The sequence below is a fragment of the Pundamilia nyererei genome, unplaced genomic scaffold (genome assembly GCF_000239375.1).
Source record: "Pundamilia nyererei isolate P.nyererei 1_Seehausen unplaced genomic scaffold, PunNye1.0 scaffold00271, whole genome shotgun sequence".
Lineage (NCBI taxonomy): Eukaryota > Metazoa > Chordata > Actinopteri > Cichliformes > Cichlidae > Pundamilia > Pundamilia nyererei.
In genome coordinates, this window is record NW_005187672.1 from 466,987 (window position 1) to 472,986 (window position 6,000).

Sequence of the window (6,000 nt, forward strand, 5' to 3'; positions counted from 1 at the left end):
CCCAGTGATGTTAGGTTAATTTGTGACACCTGTGGCGGTGCTGAAACCCAGCTCATCCAATTAAAGACCGTGACTACTTACAGATTACGCTACGAAAGAAAGCGGTTAGAGGTGGGGCGTTTAATCCGGGTGAAACTTCCATTTTCTGCTAATTGTGGTTTAGCCGAGCGGGTTTAGCTAACACAACCTCTGCCAGAGTCTTTTTTTTTTTGGTCACACAATTTTATTTTGTAGACCAAACTAATTAGGTTACCCCACTAACTTAAGAAGCTTTAAGGTTAGGTTACAAGAGGCAAAGTTTACTCAAGTCAAAACTACTTCTAATGGCGCTCAGCTAGCATGTCTGGCCTAGCTAACAGCTCTGACCCCTTTTTACAGTTAGTATTTCTTTGTTTTTAAGCACGCTAACACTTTGACTTGTCTTACCTTGATGTGTTGAATCGGCGTCGCGGGAATTTATTGCGGTACAACCTGCAGACATCAAACCTGGTCACAGTCTTTGCGCAGCAGAATAAGGAGCGGTGGCGGGAACCCAGCCACCCTAAATAAATTAATCAGACTTTTGGCCAATCAGCGCAGACCCACCCTCTCTATACCGGAAATAGACGATTAATTGATTTGCTGCAGGTGTAGGCTGGTGCTTTAAACAGCGCTCAGCACAGAGGAGAATTACAACTAAGAAATAGCGACAGCTCCAAAATAAAATAAAACCAAATAAACAAAAACAACATTGTGCCACTAGGGTTCTTTGTAGGGTAATCAGCTAATTTTAACAGATAGCCTTTTCCAGCATGACGTGAACATAAACATTTTATATATATTTTAAGTTTTCAGCATCTCCATTGTTATCCATGCAGAGCAAACATATGGGCATGGAATTAATATATAGGTGGCCTATGTTTAAAGACAAAAAAGGGCAAAAGACAGGAATGCTGACAAAGGTTAGGATCGCTTTGGGTTTTTGTGTTTGTTTTTTCTAAAAAATTGGGACGAGTAGCTAAGCTCCTGTATTCTTCACAAATAAGCGCTGCATGGAAATTCAAAAATAGCATAGGAATATGCATGTGATAGCAGAACTTCATCCGGCAACTCTAAGTAGCACAACACCCGGCTGCACTTAACCTATATAGCATTGGTCTTTTTGCAGTTACGCTGCATCTTAAACCTTACAGACCATCTTACGATTAAATTAGAAAGACAGAAAAAATAAAGCCACCACTCATTAATTTTAAATCTCATTTGTATTTGGACCCGCTTTTTTCTCTTTTATAATTTAGAGCTTAAATAAAATCGCAAGTTTTTATATTAATGAAAGAGCTCAAGTCGAAGATCAAACAGCTTAAATTTTGTTAGTTTGTTTACTGGCTCCATCATGTATCCAGTAATATTAATTTCTATATGTAACATCAGTCTAACACACCCCACATTTCTACCTTTGGATACAGTGTAACGACTACTATGCGGAGCCCACGTTTCAGCTCTCTACAAGGCCTGTATTTCTGCACACTAGAGCAATAGTGCGTCCATGCATGTCGAGGGGGGGGGTAGAAGGAGAGAAAAAAAATTGAGCACATGTGCGGAGAAAGCCTGTTGTAAGTCTCTCCTATATGCCAAGCCACCGCGATTCAAGAGTTGAAAATCAGCCCTGAGTGGGGAAACATGAATGCATCACGGCGACTTTCCCCATCGCGTCTGCATGCAATAAGACAGCCTGAGACTACAGTGAATGCATGATCTGCTCTACACACTGTCCTCAGCGAACAGAAACAGGCTTAGTAATAATAATAAAAAGAAGAAATCGATTTCACATGTTTCAGGTGAATGAGCAAATGTGTAAAAAATATCTTACCGTTTCTACAAATGAAAGTTAGGGACGTCCTTAGGCAAACAATCTCTGAATGAAAACACCTGGCCAATAGCGTGTAAAATGACGAATTCCGCTCTCTTTAGTTCAAACTTGGGAACATAAAAAGCCAACACAAACAAGATAAAATGAGGGAAATGAAATATTTATTAAATCAAAACACAGAAATGAGTTCCTTTCAGCAAATGCATGAAACAAAAGGGAAAAAAAGATAACAGAAGAAAGAAAAGGAATCAAATAATTAAAAAAGCCGGCTTCTGCCTGTCTCGCTCTTTACAGGTGCGCCACACAAATACGCGACATCACTGAGTGGAAGCCAATGCACGGAGGAGGTTCTCTTTAAAAGGAAGATAGTCCTGCCGGCAAATATATAGGGCCGTATCACAGCATGCCTATACCTCTCCGCACTCCCCGTTTCATCCATTCAACCTACACATGAACATGCATTGGACGCGGAAGTATACCCGGAGAAGCTCCATCCACCGCTTATGCGTGCACAAGCCCTCCAATGCTATTGGCTCCGAGGCGTTCCTCACTGAGCTCGAGCGTCTCTTCCCAGATCACAAGACGCCATTCGTCCTCGCCCCAGTCACTCAAAGCGACCGAGCATTTTTCCTAAATATGGCATTTGAAGTCAAACATCGCCTTTTTGCCGTGGTATGGGTCTGTGGAGCGGGCGGGAATAACACCACGACTCGAGAGTAGCATAGTCCGCTCTTTTGCCCCCCCTTAACAAAACAAAACCAAAAAAGGAAGAACAAAAAGCAAAGAAAGAAACCTGAGAAATTTGTTTAACAGCAGATCACCACACTGTCACCATCATCTAAGAATCAGCGACCTTACTGAAGTCATGTAAGAGACGTGTGCTGCTTTCACGTGTTGCAAACGGCTCGTTTTTTTTTCTCTCTCTTTTCTTTATTCCACTCCAGCCCTCGCAGACACAATAAAACTACTCCGAAACGCATTTCCCCTCCACTCTCTAGCAGGCCAGCCGCACTCGTTCTCACCCTGCTACTGTCTGCGCCATTTCCCCGTTTGCACTGGTGCTGAAAGCGAATCCCCGCGTTCATCAGCAGGTTTCAGCACCGCGGACAGCGCACTGCTCTAACACAGTGACTGTAAAGGCAGCCTGTATGCCGTCTGACTCTGAGCCCTCCAGTCAACGGTCAGCCCTCAACCCTCGACCTACAGGTTAGAAACAGATGTGGGCGTTAATTGGGGCTCCCCCGGCACTTTTTCATATTTTATTTTAAAGACATACTGACATTACCGTAATTTTTACCTTACTGGATGTGCACTAGTGAAGCACACTCTACAGCAGGAGTTATCTCATACCTTCTTTGTCGACTTTCAGAGGGTGGAGCAACAGTTAGGCTAACGTAAATGCAATCAGAGGGGAGATCGGTGCTTTTAGGCGGTCAGACAGTTTCAAACAGGCACAGTATATAATGTAACTCCTAGCAAAACACAAGAGGACCTGACACACAGATGTACATGCATACCAGGGCATTTTGCTTTATGTGTATGTCCAGTAGATGCCAGATAATAAATGGAGTTTAGTGTAGTCTCTTAATAGGATGTAAAAAACTCAAACACATGTTAGTGTTAGTCATGTGTGTGTCATCAGCTGTGACAACAGACATTTTATCAGAATTGATGGTACCTACATCACTGTCCTCACCTCAAAAACAAATAAAGAGGGATGCACAAACTCCTATGAAAAAAAAGGCAGCCTTCAGAATATAGCATCTCTCCAAATTTGTATTTGTTGTTGTTAGACACAGGAAATAACATGAGAACTTTGCATCAACCACCCCAGCCCCAGTTGTGACTGAGGACCCACTGTAACAAACTGGATTCACTTCTAATGTCTTCAAATCTATAAAAATAAAAAAATTAACAAGCAAGCCTGCAACCACACAAGTGCTTTTACATTTTCTTTAAAAATAAAAAATAAAAAAAAAGCCATGAGGCTTAATGAACTTTTCCAGCATCTTCATTTTTGACATCATACCAGGGAATCAACCACATAAAAAGGATTTCACAAATTAAAAACTGAAGTCAGGTCGCTCAAATTTCAGCATGTTGCTGCTTCTATGTGTCGAATGTATGATCTGTTCTCAGGGTGAATTCACAAATTGGGAAACATGTGTAGCCCAAAAAAACAAAAAATGGCTGGACTGTAAAGAAAAAAAAAATGGATGAGTGACCCGAGTGATGCCGATGATACAAAATCTCAGAGTGTCAGTGAGAAGAGCAAATGAATTTGCCTTTTGGCGTACAGCTCCGGGAAGAAATCCTCACAGCTGGAAAATAGATTGGGAGATATCCGCCGGTGGTCTGACAGCTTCAGTGACGGCTCTGAACTGAAAGAAAGGAAACAAATAAATATTTTAGAGAGCAGATTACTCCATATTAGAAACAGCTGTAAGCAGTCAGGATGTGAATGACGTCCGCCGGTGCGCGCCAGGCTTCATTTCCTGCAAGCACAGAACAATGTCAGTTTTCCTTTATGTGGACCTACAACAACAAAGCACCTTTAATGATGCTTAAACAAGCACTGGGCTACTGAACATACATTTTTTTTTATTTTGGAAAACAACATTTCCTGGGATGTAACGTTGGCGTGCAGCACTGGAAATCGCTTAGTTTGATGTAGCTCCAGTTTTCTGGCTGAGGCTACTTATAATTAGCATAACTTCAATGTCATCAGTGTGTAAATCCTGGAAACAACATTTGAAAGACTTGTTTTGATGCCCCCCCTCCAACATTTTAAGCGACCCCTTCCAAATCGATCCTCTCAACAATGTTTCCAGGCTTTACATCTTGATGACAGCAGACTGTAGTTTCTGGCTTTTTTGGGGAGGGGGACGTTATTCATGCCTTCAAATATCAATTAGCTCATTAGCATTTAGATAGCACATACGAATTCGTAAAATGAAAGAGAACATGGACCCGTTGGCCCTGTTTTTAATGGTGATTTGTAAAGGTGTGTCCCAAAAGAATGTCAGGAAGACTTTCTCCACTAGGTAGATTATATTTTAAAGATCAGACACAAGAAAGGGTCAATATATCAGGATAAATCAGGCTGGAGGCATAAGGCTGTCAGCATCTTAGTGCTAGTAACAGAATTGGACAGTAAGAACATGAAGGCAGCAAATAACCACCTAATAAGAGGGGGTGCTTAGGACCCCGACCCCACCCCCAAGCGCGCGCGCGCACACACACACACACACACTCCTGTCGTTTGAACAATCGAAATAAATCACCTCTTTCACTTCAGGTACAGCCAAGCTTACTCTCAAATCCATCAAGTTAAATATCCCATTACTGCAGTCCACCGGTTGCTGGTTTTGGCTGAGGGGCTGAACAAATAAATACTTGCTGAACTTAAACATTACCTGCTTCCCATGTGGCAGTCGAGGCAACAATCATTAGCAAATCTTACCAGACTCCTGTAGCTTTGGTCCAGCACTGTCCTCCTGCTTCTGGTCAGCTACACCTTACCCAGAGAGCAGGAAGACAAACCCAGCACAATGTATTCTTTCACACATTTGGCTTTTTTAAGGACTGCATGAAAGATGCTAAAAACCTGCACCTGTAGCTTTAGGGTAAAAGCACCAATGAATCATTTGAACTTAGCACACAAGAAAGCAAAGTATTTTGACAGGCTAACAACTTCTTCTTCTTCTTCTTTTCCTGTGGCACATTCAGATTACTACTACTCATCCACACCTCTTACCCCTGGTTTGCATTATATTTTTACAGACTGTTTTAAGAGTTTCGTGCTGTCTACCATTGCTTGTCTAAATTGGACTTCCTGTTCTGATATTACAGAGAAACCTGTGGCTGTGGCAAACAATTTGCTGACTGTGCAGAGGGCGTGGCCTTAAAGGGACACTGATGGAAAAAAAAAATCAAAACCTCCAAATGCTCCATTTATCATCATGTTAATTCTTAACCTCAACAACTTAAAGTAATATAAAGATATAAAAATATCCAAGCAAAAATAAACTGCATGCAAAGTCATCTGCCTGACACAAGTGTTACAGTGAAGGATAATCAATATCAAGAGATTATGAACCCAATATTCATGCAGCCATGATTACGCCAGGTATTATAGTATTTAATGACCT

At 41.6% G+C, this 6,000-nt stretch overlaps 1 protein-coding gene across 2 annotated transcripts in view; it reads right to left on the reverse strand.

The window, feature by feature from the left end:
• elavl2 (ELAV like neuron-specific RNA binding protein 2) overlaps positions 1–5,710 on the reverse strand; it is a 32,774-nt gene extending 27,064 nt beyond the window's left edge. The window contains exons 1-3 of one of the 2 annotated variants that reach the window (XM_013915214.1): positions 5,313–5,710; positions 5,134–5,229; positions 1,850–4,230 (exon numbers count right to left, since the gene is read on the reverse strand). The gene's annotated coding sequence lies outside the window, so the exon portion shown is untranslated. Of the gene's footprint in view, positions 1–426; positions 570–1,849; positions 4,231–5,133; positions 5,230–5,312 lie in introns of those variants that run through there. The other variant, XM_005750380.2, reaches the window with a different exon arrangement.
• Between the last annotated feature and the right edge of the window lie 290 nt (positions 5,711–6,000).